The sequence below is a fragment of the Nyctereutes procyonoides genome, unplaced genomic scaffold (genome assembly GCF_905146905.1).
Source record: "Nyctereutes procyonoides isolate TBG_1078 unplaced genomic scaffold, NYPRO_anot_genome, whole genome shotgun sequence".
NCBI lineage: Eukaryota > Metazoa > Chordata > Mammalia > Carnivora > Canidae > Nyctereutes > Nyctereutes procyonoides.
Window position 1 is genome coordinate 3,018,073 of NW_026575029.1, and position 14,447 is coordinate 3,032,519.

Sequence of the window (14,447 nt, forward strand, 5' to 3'; positions counted from 1 at the left end):
CCCCCAACTGAGTACAAGACTAATTGTCCATATTATATAAAGAAGCTTTCTGTTACAAAAAGCAAAACATGCCAATGGTTGATAGAGTATGTGCTTGATGTGCCTGCAACTGGGAAGCCATTGCGTCTCTTAGAAAAGTGGTTTGGATTTCTTGGTTGCCTGTGCACAAAGACTTTTTGCTCAATTCCGGGTCAACAATTGCCTCAGAAATTTCGTTCATCTGGCAGCAGACAAAATTATGCCCACGCAGCAGGGGGAAATTCCATTCTTCATGGAGGCCTTTTATAAGTATATTAATGGTTGTATGTAGGACATTTGGGAAGTACAGGAGCCAGACTATTCTGGTAGGATTTCTATAGTAAAGCATTGCCTAATTCTCTCCTGTTTCTTTCTGTGGTTCTCCAATTTGTGATTAGTAATGGCTGAGAGAATGGGCCAGTTTGCTCTGTTTTTCCTGCCCTCCACAATCAACTGTAAATCAACAATTTTTTTAAAGATTTTATTTATTTATTCATGAGAGACAGACAGACAGACAGACAGACAGAGAGGCAGAGACACAGGCAGAGGGAGAAGCAGGCTCCATGCAAGGAGCCTGATGTAGGACTCTATCCTGGGTCTCCAGGATCATATCCTGAACTGAAGGTGGCGCTAAACCACTGAGCCACCGGGGCTGCCCTAAATCAACAATTTACTGATACACCTAAATGTATCTATTACTTCATTCTGAATATCAATATGAAGAACATTTATTCAACTGTTTGTCTATGTATGTACTAGGCACTCTACTAAGAATTACATAGACCTTGGTTCTGTTCTTTATAATCAAAGACAGTTAAGGACATTGTCATATGGATACTAAAATCTATGTATAATTTACTTACATTATAGATATAATTTAACTGTTAAGGGTATAGCAAGGACAATGCTATGTTTACAAATCCATTTAATTTCCCTCCTGGGGACTCTGAACAATTACATTTCCTGGTCTTCCTTACACATATATGGGAGCTACGTACTCAGTTTCTAGTTGATGCAAATGAAGGTAGATGTTATATGATAATTCCTGATTTGGCCATGAACATCCCTGTGGAAGATTTTTGATCCCCTTTTCTCTTCACACAGGAAACCTGGAGGCCATGCATAGTGAGGGAGACATCTAAAGTGGAGAGGGCCTACATTCCTGAGTCACTACCTGGAGGAGAGGCATGCATGAGTGCTGCTGCCCAGGAGCATTGGACTTTGAGTGAAAAGTGTTGTGCTGAGATGTGGGTGTTGTTACAGAGGACAGACTATCCTGGTACAACATACTGACATTATTAGATTAGATCTAAACCTTTTTAAAGGGAAACTGAATTGTTAAAAAAAAAAATAGTGAAAGGGAATAAAGGGGAAAGGAGAAAAAAATGAGTGGGAAATATCAGAAAGGGAGACAGAACATGAGAGACTCCTAACTCTGGGAAACGATCTAGGGGTGGTGGAAGGGGAGGTGGGCGTGGGTGGGGGTGACTGGGTGACGGGCACTGAGGGGAGCACTTGATGGGATGAGCACTGGGTGTTATTCTATATGTTGGCAAATTGAACACCAATAAAAAATAAATTTATTTAAAAAAGAAAACAATTGTTACAGTGTGTGGTATTGAGAGTATTGCTTTGATGACTGAATATCATTCGTCTAGTGCTACATACCCATTATAAAAACTCTTGTGCAACTAAGGGGCAAATGGATAAGTAAACTGTGGTACATTCAGACAATGGAATATTATTCAGCACTGAAATGAAATGAGATATCAAGACATGAAAGGACATGGAAGGCATTTCAAGGCATATTACTAAGTGAAGGAAGCCAATCTGAAACAACAAAAGACTGCAGGATTCCAATAATACAATATTCTGAAAAAGGCAAAATTATATAATTAATAAAAATTTCAGTGGTTGCCAGGGGTTGGAGGTGATGGGGAGGGGATGAATAGGCATAGCATAGAAGATTTTCAGGACAGTGAATATACTCTGTATGATACCATAACGATAGATACATGTCATTTTACATGTGTCTAAACCCATAGAATATACACACTGAAAGAAAACTCTAATAAGAACTGTGGACCCCGGGTGATTTTGATGCATCAGTGTAGATTTATCAATTGTCACATAGGTATCACTCTGGTGGGGGGGGTGTTGAAGATGGGGAATGTTATTCATGTTTAGGGGCAAGGAGCATATAGAAAATATGTACCTTTCCTTCAATTTTTAAAAAGATTTTTATTTATTTATTCATGAGAGACACAGAGAGAGGCAGAGAACATAGGCAGAGGGAGAAGCAGGCTCCCTATGGGGAGCCCCATGCGGGACTCAATCCCAGGACTCCGGGATCACACCCTGAACTGTAAATCAATGATGGCAGACCATCAACTACTGAACCACCCAGGCATCCCTACCTTCCCTTCAGTTTTGCCATGAACCTAAAACTGCTCTAAAAATAGTCTTAATAATAATAAAAACTTTTTGTAAGAAATAGCAAACCAAAAAGATGTTTATACGAGCAATCATGTTAGGCTAGTTCCAAAATAATGCTATCTAAAAGATACTGCCAGCTATTTATTTGTATCTTCTGCAAAAATAATATATGGATATCTCCAAATGTGTAAGCTTGCATAAACTAAAATCAAAATAGAACCTATTGAGAAGCATGAAAAATCCAGAGGATGAGTTGGTTGTAGGGAAAGGATCATGATTTCTGCTTCCTTTATCTCAGAAACATATCTAGAACTCCTGCTAAAATAATGCTGAATGTTATTAGTGACACTTAATGTCATAGTAATACTAAAATATAACTGCTGTACTTTCCTTATAGACTGATAAACTTGGATATGGATTTTGAGGCAAACTTCTATTTCCCATTTAATCACACTCCTGGTATCCATACCAGCGCGCCAGTATAAAATAAGATAAAATACAGGTTTTAATTTTTAATAGGATTCCACTGATACAGAAATAGGTAGTAAAATAATAGGCTTTATGTCAGTTGCCCAAGTATTTCAGGAGTAGAAGATAAGATTATGTTGAAAAGTAAATTGTATGCTGAAGTTGCTATAAGTTCCTTTTTGTGTACTGATGTGTACATCCTAATATATAAAATGCTCATATGTGAGGCATGCTAGCACTTAAGGTGACAGGAAAATGACAGAAGCTAGGGAAGGAGCCTGAAAAACAGCCTAATACAGTGGTTGCCTCTAACTATACAGTCAAATGATTCATGGTACAAAAGGTAAGCTTCGCCCTAGCTGAGGCTATTTCTGAGATCTAAGGGTGTCTAGCTGTTGAGTGGGTCAGGGATAGAAAAGAAAGTTACTATGTCAGCTCTTACTAAAAAACAAGTGGGCATCATCATCATTTTGACTATGGCAGAAATACAGCCCATGGACTGGAGTCAGTATTGGGACTGAATATGGAGAAGGAAACAGTACTGGTGGGAGGAGTATAAAGGAAGCAGGGTCTAATCACTGGGTGGGAAGGCTAAGGCAGATAAAACAGATTTGGGGCAGGATTCAAGTCAAGATTGGCAGGAGATGTATTTGGGCAGTGAAAACTAAAGGCATAAAATCATGGGGATGAACTGTCCCCAAGTGGTACTCCCATTATTAATAATAAACATAAAAATAACTCCTGCTACCATCTATTGGTTATTTAGTGTGTACATTTTTGCATTATTACTGGTACATTATATCTATTTTTAGAGATGAGGAAAGGGATATATTGAAAGATTTGATAATCTGGGCAAAATCATACAGTTAGGAAAAGCAGAAGTGGAACTTGTGTGCAAGCTTTCTGACTCCCCACACCTGTGCTCTTGGGTACAAAAACTAGTATGTACCAGATACTACAAGGGGTTCAGTTCTCTGACATACTGTCTTGTTCAGGACTTGATGAGAAACTAGAGGTCCTGAATCAACTGCCAAGACATCAGAAACTTAAAAGGACTCAGAAACATTCTCTCTTTTTTCCATACCACCTAACTACAGGGTCTTACATTCAACAGGTGAATATTCATTGTTAATTTTTTTTTACTGCTTTTAAATCCAAGTTTGGAAGATTAAGGAGAGAAAAATACAACAAAATCTTCTCCTCTATTATGACAGGACATAGATTTATGCTGCTAGGGAGAAAGGAGAGTTTTTTTTTCTCCACAGTGTCAAGATGTCAATATATATTTTCCTATAAATCATGAACCTTCGAGGTTCACCTGACCTTACTATCTGTGCAATTTTGAACAGTTGACCAATTAGGTCAATTGACCCAATTTAATAAACTTGTGTGTATACCTGGAGTGAGACATCTAGTGGGTGGCCAAACGGATTCAATTTGTCTTCTCAGGTGTCCTCTATCCCCATGTGTGTCCTGCAGATAGCAAGCACTCAGTAAAAGTTGGCTGCTCTTATTGTGTTGTTATTATTATGTACAAAGTAATCCATGTCACAGCTGCAAAGGTTTTAGATTGAGAACTCGCTATTAAAATACTTCTGTATTTCTAGTGGCCATTAACCAGGACATCATTAGAGACTTGGGAAAAGATTAGCTAATGAGTGGCTCAATTCATTAATGAGACAACTCAGCTGTGCTTTTTCTTCCCTTAATGGCAGATCTTCTTACTCTCCAAGGCACTATTTAAACTATTAAAATAACTAATGAGATCATTACTGTTGTCAGACAAGTCCCAGAATGAGCAAGATATCTTTACTAGTAAATGTAGAGTATTTGTTCCAGTAGAATGTCCTACATGCTTACTAACATCAAAAGATAATAAAGTAAGAGCAGAGTGAAGAACCAGCTCCCCAACTTCTGGGTGCAAACACCAGGAAGGGTAGAGTAACCTAAAGCTACAACTTTTTACCCACAGGTGGAATTGGAGTCATTCTTTTGTGTGAAGACAATTTAAGGTTGAATTTTTTTAGGAGTTTTAAAGTGAGTGAGGACAAAGGCCTTAATTGTCAGAAACACATGAAACATTTATAATACCTGGCACAGACTGTTACTGATAATTAGTAAATGAAATATATATGAAATCAATAGCATGTGCAACATCAATACCTAGGGATTCCCAAGCACATCAGATAGAGCTTCCCAAGTCCTGTTTCTTCCAGGATGGGCTTTGATTTCTGCAAGGGAACCGTATGGGGGATAGGTTAGCTAAAAAGCTGCCATTGAGTTTAGGGCTCTCTTAGCTTATTTATCTTCCATATCATGTACCTCTTTCTGGTTCCAATGTTCATTCATCAATGCAGTGCCTACCCACGAATTTCAGGCTTATTGACAATAAACAATCTTTTCTAGACAGACCAACAGTATCTCACTAATGCTAAAAGCATTTCTAGATGAGTAATTGGTATATATCAATCCCTGACAGACCCTGCTTGGGGCCAAGTTTGCTTCTGGAGAAGGAGAAATGGTTTAGAGACCTGTTATTAACCCTTTCCTTCCTAAGAACAAAGAGAAGTCAGTTGAGATGGGAAATGCATCTGAAATATAAAACAGCCAGCTGTTATTTTTAGAACATCAAGTGCTATCAAGAGGCAATCATTTAAATTCCATCCTGCTTGGACATGAATGCAGCTGAGTATTAAAAACATCGTTGCTTCTACCACAATGAATCAAAAGTAAATTTAAGCAAGTCTTCATGATAGTTACTTAAAAAAAAAGTCACATTTTCCAGTGTAATCATCTTTTATTCCAACATAATCCCCTTAGAGCAAAACAATTTCTATAAAATAGTCAATTATGAATGTTTTGGCATATCTGAATGTGTAGCTACAAAAAGCATGCATCAGAAGCCAATATCAGAAAGGATAGTGTGATTAACCATAGTTCTTTTATAACGAACTCCTTCTATAGTAACTCCTCCTTATTTTACCTATTCATTCAGTAAAATGCACTAATATTACTAAATACTACTATAAAATGATGTCACCTTGTAAATATTGGTCTTAATATATGAAAATCTTGTAACCAAAACAATATTCAATTCTATTGTAATAATGCATAAAATATTGGACATGAGAAGAAATGGATATGACTTCTCATATTTGTATTCCACTTACTCTTTACTGTGTGCTTATGTCCAAGTTATCTTAATGATAGAGATAGGACTAGAATAAATCTTTTAACTTCTTTCCTAAAAAAAGGAGGAAAAACTGACAATCAAGCTAGTGCTGGGAGTCACGACATATTGGGAATATGCAACCATATTTTTACAATGGACGCAGACTTAAATTGACAATACTCAGAACATACAGCTTTTTGGTGAATCAGGAAAATCTGTGTTATCTACTTTATGCTTTTGAGCCTGTTCTTGTATAGGATTCTGGGGAAGTATAAAGAATCAATTCTATGTTCCAGTTTATTCATTCGATATTTTCAAAAGCCTATGCTATCTTTGTTGTTGTATATAACAAGGATTATGAAGGCCCCTTCTCCATTAGACACCATGGTCTGGTGGGAAATTAGATATCTGAAAAAGTAAGTATGAGCCACAGGATAAATCCTACACTATATTATGTGCAAATGTAATAGGAATACAAAGAAGTGAATGCATAATTGCACCCAAAGGAAATTTTAATTGAAGTGTTAAGATTTGCACTGGTTAGAATTACAGTTAGAGGTTTTCCAAGTGTAAGTGGAAGAGCAGGGAATAGCATTACATGTAGAAGAAAGAGCAAGTGCCATGCCAGATGTGGGCAGTGCCAGGCATTCTCATTCGCTTGGGCTTTCTCTGGCAAGTATTTTGGGAATTTTCCATCCCATCCAGGTGGCCTCCTAGTTTACTTGTTTAAATTGTTCTCATGGATCAGGAGGGTATGCTGGGGAGGCCATGAAATTTTTATAAGGAAATAGGATGGTGGAAAAAAAAATCCCATCTCTTTCTCAAACAGAAGATGGGGTAGAATGAGGTATTAATGAGGGAACATTTGAAGATTAATTTTGAAGAAGGAACTAAATCAAATGGCTAAATACCTACATATAGGAGTCACATAATCATGATTGCTCCTGGGTTTATGATTGCAGCTATTTCCTTTTTTACCAGTTATTAGTAGCAAAAAATATAACTAAGCTGGTATCAAAATAGTGACTATAATTGACTGAATGAAAATGGGAAGTTCCCTATTGCAATGATGACCCTTTAGATCACTGGGACCCATCAGTTAATTCATCTGTTAACCCTGGGTGCCCAGACACACTTCTATATAGGGCTTAAAATCCTGGGAATTCCTTTGTCTACACCACCCTAGGCTTATTCATATGGTATAATTAATAACTGTGTATTTTAATGTAGTAAAAGTGAGTTTCTGACAAACTTTGAGATCTTATTGTTTTTTAATCCACTAAATTCACATAGAATAGGGGCAAGAGCTTAAAAAATTATACTGAACTTAAATATTGTGAGCTCACTGCATTCATTCAAATGGCACTCTAAAACTGATAGGTAGTGCAAGGCCAGAAACAAAATGCCAGAGACACAAAGTATAAGGTGTTGAGAAGCATACGGGAATATGGCCGTGGGTGAATAGCCTGGAAAGATGCTGTGGCTCTCAACCCACTTTTCTGTGCTCTCTTCCCAGGAAGGCTGCCTTCACTTAAAGGGCCAGTGACAGATCTGCACTATTTGGATGAACATGGGCCAGTCTGCATGTTCATGGGACTTTTATATCTTTGTCCAGGGAAGGATCAAATACCCCAAGTTATCATTCTAATAAGAAAATACAGACACCTGGCCATGATCATGAAATTTTGCACCTGTTGTTTTCCCATATAATCCAATATAGCTCAAATTCTCCCTCAATCTCTACTTTCTTTCTCTTGGACATTTCCCAAAGTGAAAAGTCAGTCTGCACTGCCTCCTCTTTCAACCTCCCACAGTTCTGTACCTCATGCTAAATCTAAATGCTTGTCATGAGATTTCATAAGGGATGACACTTTACCAAAGTAGCCTTTTTATGTTAAACTAGTTGCTGTCTTCTCCTATTCTTATGGAAGTTTTCATTTCAGTGCATGGTTTACCAGACATACATTTAATAAAGTTTAGAAACTTCTATCCTCTTAATGTTAGATCATAGGAAATCATGGTGTTGTCCTCAGTGACATCATGGCTTTTACTAAATAGCATAAACTATTTTAAACATTGTGTATAGTACCTGTACTTGATATTTTATCAAGCATATACATTCTCATTTTTAAATCTGTGCCTCTTTCAAGGGAATTTTTGTCCATATGCTCGCAATTAATTTGCAATTAGCTCCCCAAATGTTGACATGAGTAGGATTTTCAGTACAGGTCACTGAAAATTAACTTGCTTTCAAATTCTGTAAATGACAGATTGTTTCAACGGTGTATTTTAGTGTAGTGACATATAATGTCAACCTAATCATTTACTGATGCAAAATGTAAGATGAAAGTCAATTTACCTAGTAATTATTTTATTTCCTACTCCCAGAAAATCAATGAACCAAAATAGCAAATAATCCAAATTGAGGAAATTGATTATATTTAGTTCATTTTAGTAATTAATATGCCTCCTGTTCCATAATGGATTTGAGGTGACTTACAAAGGAAAAAAAGGTGCAAGCTAAAAGTTGTCTATTACATATCTCATGTAGAGCAAATAGGACTTTGATTAAGATACTACACCAGATTCAGAAAGAGAATAAGGAGATTGGGGTAATACTTTTTTCAAAGGGATAAACAATAAAGAATAAAGGAACTTGGTGCACTTAAATGTTAGGTTAAAACTTAGGTTGGTCTGTTTCTGTCTTGCTGGCTATTCTCATGACTGCCAGAACATTCCTGATGATGAGACATGGAGATGATCTAGGGCACTGTGCCACCAAGAAGTGAGCCTTAGGTGGGGCCAGGTGAATATTATTGGTAACTCCTCTGCCCCAACTCAATCCCCAGGGAAAAATAATGAGATAATTCTCAAGGTTATTAAACACAGTTAAAAAAAATACCTGAGAAAGTATCTACACAGAGGTCTTAGAAGTAACCCCTTTCTCCACATATCTTGCCTAACTCAGCATCTTCCCTCATTCTCTCACAATTCTCCCCAAACTCAGTGTATATCACCCCTTCTCTCTCTCCTGACACATTTTATGATCTTCTCTCCATCTCCCAATTCTATGCACCACCAAATGGAATATGGGATACCATAGTAATGGAAAATTGAACTCAAGCATCTAATTTTACTACCTTACACCACAGAGACTATCAAAATGTCAGTGAAGGTCAACTGTAAGATATAAGGAGAGAGCACGAGAAGAAACAGTAACGCATATTTTGGTGTGAGAAGTTGTCTTAGATAAATTGGCAATCTACTTAGGAAATTTGAATTCTAAACCAGCAAAAAGATAAAGCTAAAAATTAGTTTGATTTAAACCACAGAATTTAAAAAATAATAATAAATTATAGAATTTTTAAGAGATTCAGAAATAGGGGGCACCAGGGACCTCTGCAGTAGGAGTGAAGAGAAATAAGCTAATATACAGAAGAAATTTCTTAAATCTTTTTATATAGAAGCCTAGATCTCTTTCTCTACTTGGTACCACTGGACAACTTCCCTTCTTCACTATTATAAAAGGGGAAATAGAAAGGGTAAAATGGGGAGCCTCTGCCTTGGAGTACAGAAGGCACATAAAAATTAAAAACTAAAGGATTAATTAAGTACATATACCCTGAATGCTAATCCCCTCCATACTCCTTTCTCCACTAGCGTCCATACTTTACTTACAGGTAGAAGATGGAAGAAATCTTCTCTAAAAAATAGGACTAGTTGAAGAGGAAAATTCTACCCTAATTATTTCCAACTCTATTTACAGTTTCCCAGAAAATCTTTCCAACCTAGTCACCATACAGTCTCACTGATAAATTAAGAACTGCCAATTATATGTTTGGTCCTTCACTTCATATATGATCAGATAACTCATGACATCTGAGGAAGGATTCCAGCAGGAAAGAAAAAGACAAAAGCAAAGGAAACAGACAAAAAGCAACTTAGAGAAAATATAAATTATGCAGAAAAAATAAAATCTAAAAAATTAACTTAGTTATGTTTTCAAAGTGATAAGGAAAGGTGTTACATGTATCAGCTAAGAAGACAATGCAGCAAAAAGATGGGCACTTCATAACAAAAGAGAGCTCTTAGAGCTTAAAAATTTATGGTATAAATGAAAACAACAGATATTAAAAATAAAATTGGTGAAATGTCACACAAAATAAAATTGAAAGAATACATGAGAAAAAACAGATATGAAAATTAAAGGATGAGTCTAGGAGATATATCATCTGAATAAAAAAAAAAGTTCCAAAAAGAGAACAAAGACATTAGAGGGGAAATCTTGGTTACTTTTTTTTTTTTAATTCCAAAGCACTTCTGGGAAAGTTGGAAGAGTGAGAGGATCACCTAAGCTAACCTTGACCCATGGATACACCTAGATAATACCCACATTAGTGTAAATAGCACAGAAAATGTCCTGAAGTCTAGCAGAACAGATTTTCCACAGTTAACTGTAGAGGAGAGGCTACCTCAAGCAGGGTAGAAAGGACAGAGATGTGATCAGAAGCCAAATGGATCCACAGGACTGTCCATGGGAAGAAAAGACACTGTGGGAAGGGAGAAAGTTGGGGAGCAGACCCCACACCAGACACCCAGGCAGTGGGGACCCGTGTTGGGAAGACAAATCCTCATAACATTTGGCTTTGAAAACCAGAGGGTTCTTTCTTCCAAGATCTTATAAATGAGTAGGGCTTAACACCTGGAATTTTAAAAATCAGTGGACTTGGCTCTGGGAAAGCCAGAGGGAGATAGGAAACTGAGTCTCTGCCCTTAAAGAGACAGCATAACAAACAGCCCTTCAGAGATAAAAGATAGGAGCAGCTTTTTGAACAACTCCTGAAGGAGATTTTTTTTTTTACTAATCACCAAGCATGTGTTGTAGGGGCATGGATCTTAGGGAGACTTCTCCAGGAACAAAGGAGATGACAGGCATCATTGCCATCCTCTGCTCTCAGCCTTAACATAGGGACACCTGTGGGAACCAGCACAGCGTGAAATCTCTCCACCTAGTTTGCTAATAGTGTGCTCTGCCTTTGCACTTTTCTGCAGCCCCACCCCCTTCAGCCCATCTGGCCTCAGCAGGAGTTTTTCCAGGGGGCTGCAGATTCCCACCTGCAGCAAACAAACACAGACTTTGCTGGCATCATGCACCATACCTCTGGATCCCATCCTCCAACATACTCTTGGCAGCTGAACCAAAGTGGTGCCATAAGTCCAGCAGTATGCAAGCAGCCCCAACAGGAGCCAGAACCCTCCAAAGTGACTCTACACTGGTGAGAGAGGAAGATAACCACACACACCAGTCCCAATGGGGCCCCAGCAGAGGGTTGAGGGCAAACATCTAATCTGACTGCAGCTCTCACCCAATGAAGAAAGCCTCTCAGGGCACAACACAGGGAGATCACTCTGCAGCTTGGTGCAGCCACAGTTCTGGAAAATGCTTGGTCTGAGTCAACTCAAGCCCAAGGAAGCCCCAAAGTGACCCACTAACAACACAGGGACCAAACCCTGCCTACAACAAAGAGAGACATTGTATATGACAGGGCTCTACATAAACTTGGCTCAGCTATAAAAGCACCATATATGTAGCACACCGAATATGCAGCACACATAGGAGACACCCTTAAAACAAATTCTGGTGAACAGGGGACATTGCATTCCATAAACAGGAGTAAGAAAAGCTGGAAGTGCAAAACAGTAAAATTAAGTTCATCTATAGAAATCAGTAAAGGGATTTACAAAATAAAATGATGTAAAGTATGACACCATATACCTAAAAGGGGTGAGGGGGAAGCAGTTAAAATTAAGTCATTTTACAATGGATTCAACTTAATATAGAGTGGTATATATACATAAGACATTATATAGAAATCTAATGGTAACCTCAAATCAATACATTACATTAATAAGAGAAAGAATATGAACATGTGACCATTTCAATGCAGAAAAAGCATTTCACAAGGAACAATATCCATTCATTATACCAACTCTCAATCAACTAGGTTCAGAGAACATACCTCAACATAATAAAAGCTATATATGAAAAATCCACAACTAACAACATACTCAATGGTCAAAATATGAGAGCTTTTCCCCAAACATTAGGAATAAGACAAGCATGCCCACTTTTATCACTTTTATTCAACATTGTACTAGAAATCCTAGCCAAAGCAATCAGACAAAAAAAAAAGAATAAAAAGTATATAAACTGGTAAGGAAGAAATAAAACTTTCACTATTTAAAGAGGACATGATACTATGAATAGAAAACCTCAAAGACTCCACCAAAAAACTAGAACTGATGAATTAATTCAGTAAAGTCACAGGATGCAAAATCAATATACAGAAAATATTGCATTTCTATACATTAAGAATGAAGTAGCAGAAAGAGAAATTAAGTGAAGAGTCTCATTTACAATTGCACTAAAAATTAAAAAAAAACCTAGGAATAAACTTAATCAAGGAAGTGAAAGAATTATACTCTGAAAACAAACTGAAAATGATACAAACAAATGGAAAGATATTCCATGCTCATGGGTAGAATATTGTTAAAATGCCCATACTACCCAAAGCAATGTAGAGATTTAATGCAATGCCTATCAAAATACCAACAGCATTTTCTCCACAACTAGAACAAATACCACTAAAATTTGTATAGAACCACAGACGATTTTGAATAGCCAAAGCAATCTTGAAAAAGAACAAAACTGGAGGTATCACAATCCTAGATTTGAAAATATACTACAAAGATGTAGTAACCAAAACCGTATGGTACTGGTACAAAGATAGACACATGGATCAAGAGAACAGAATGGAAAGCTCAGAAATAAACCCTCAATTATATGGTCAATCAATCTCCAACAAAAGAGGCAAGAATATACAATGAGAGAAAGCCTTTTCAACAAATGGTGCTGGGAAAACTGGACAGCTACACACAAAAGAAAGAAACTGGACCACTTTCCTACACTATACACAAAAATAAATTAAAAATGAATTAAAAACCTAAATATGAGACCTTAAAACATATAAATCCTGGAAGAGAGCACAGGCAGTAATTTCTCTGACATCAGCCATAGCAACATTTTTCTAGATAGGTCTCCTGAGGCTGGGACACAAAAGCAAAAATAAACTATTAGGACCACATCAAAATAAAAAGCTTCTGCACAGCAAATGCAGCAATCAACAAACTAAAAGAAAATCTACTGATATTTGCAAATGACATGTTCAGTAAAGGTTAGTGTTCAAAATAAAAAAAGAACTTCTGTAACTCAATACCAAAACATCCAAATAATCTAATTAAAAAGACATGAACAGACATTTCTCCAAAGAAGACATCCATCCAGATAGCCAAGAGAAACATGAAAAATGCTAAACATCACTAATCATCAGGGAAATACAAGTCAAAACCATAATGAGTTATCACCTCAGACCTGTCAAGAATGGTCAAAATAATAAAAAAAAAAAAAACAAGAAACAAGAGGTATTGGCAAGGATGTGGAGAAGAAGAAACCCTCATGTGCTATTGATGGGAAAGCAAACTGATACAGACAATGCAGAAAACAGTATGAAGTTCTCTCAAAAATTTAAAAATAGAATTACATTTGATCCAGTAATTCCAATCCTGAGTATTTACCCAAAGGATACATATGGAATGAAATACTACTTAACCATCAAAAAGAACAAAATCCTGCCACTTGCAACAACATGAATGTTGTTGTGCTAGAGAGTACAATGCTAAGTGAAGTAAGAGAAAACAAATACTCTATAATTTCACTCATATGTGGAATTTAAGGAACAAAACAGAGGAGCAAAGGGAAAAAAAAGAGACAAACAAAAAAAACAGATTCTTAAATACAGAAAACTGATGGTTACCAAAGTGGAGGTGGGTGGGGGAATGGGTGATATAGGTGAAGGGAATTAAGAATACACTTATCAAGATGAGCAGTGAATAATGTAGAGAATTGTCAAATCATTCTATAACACACCTGAAACTAATATAACATTGTATTTTAATTATACTGGAATTACAAAAAAAATTCCCAAAGCTGAATAACTTGAGTTTTCAGATTCAAAGAACCCAATATATGCCCAGAACAAAAAGTGAAAAGATTCACGCTGAGAATATCTCAAAGAAATTTCAGAACACTAATGACAATTAGAAGACCTGACAAGCTTCTAGAGAGAGAAATATAGGTCATACTAAGAATCAGAGTGGGTTCTGATATGTCAACTGCAATATTATGAGCTAAGATATAATGAAACAATACCTTGAAAATTCTGGAGGAGAATGAAACTATATATAAAATTTTATTTTTAGTCAAATATGTACAGAGTGAAGGGAGAGGAAAAAG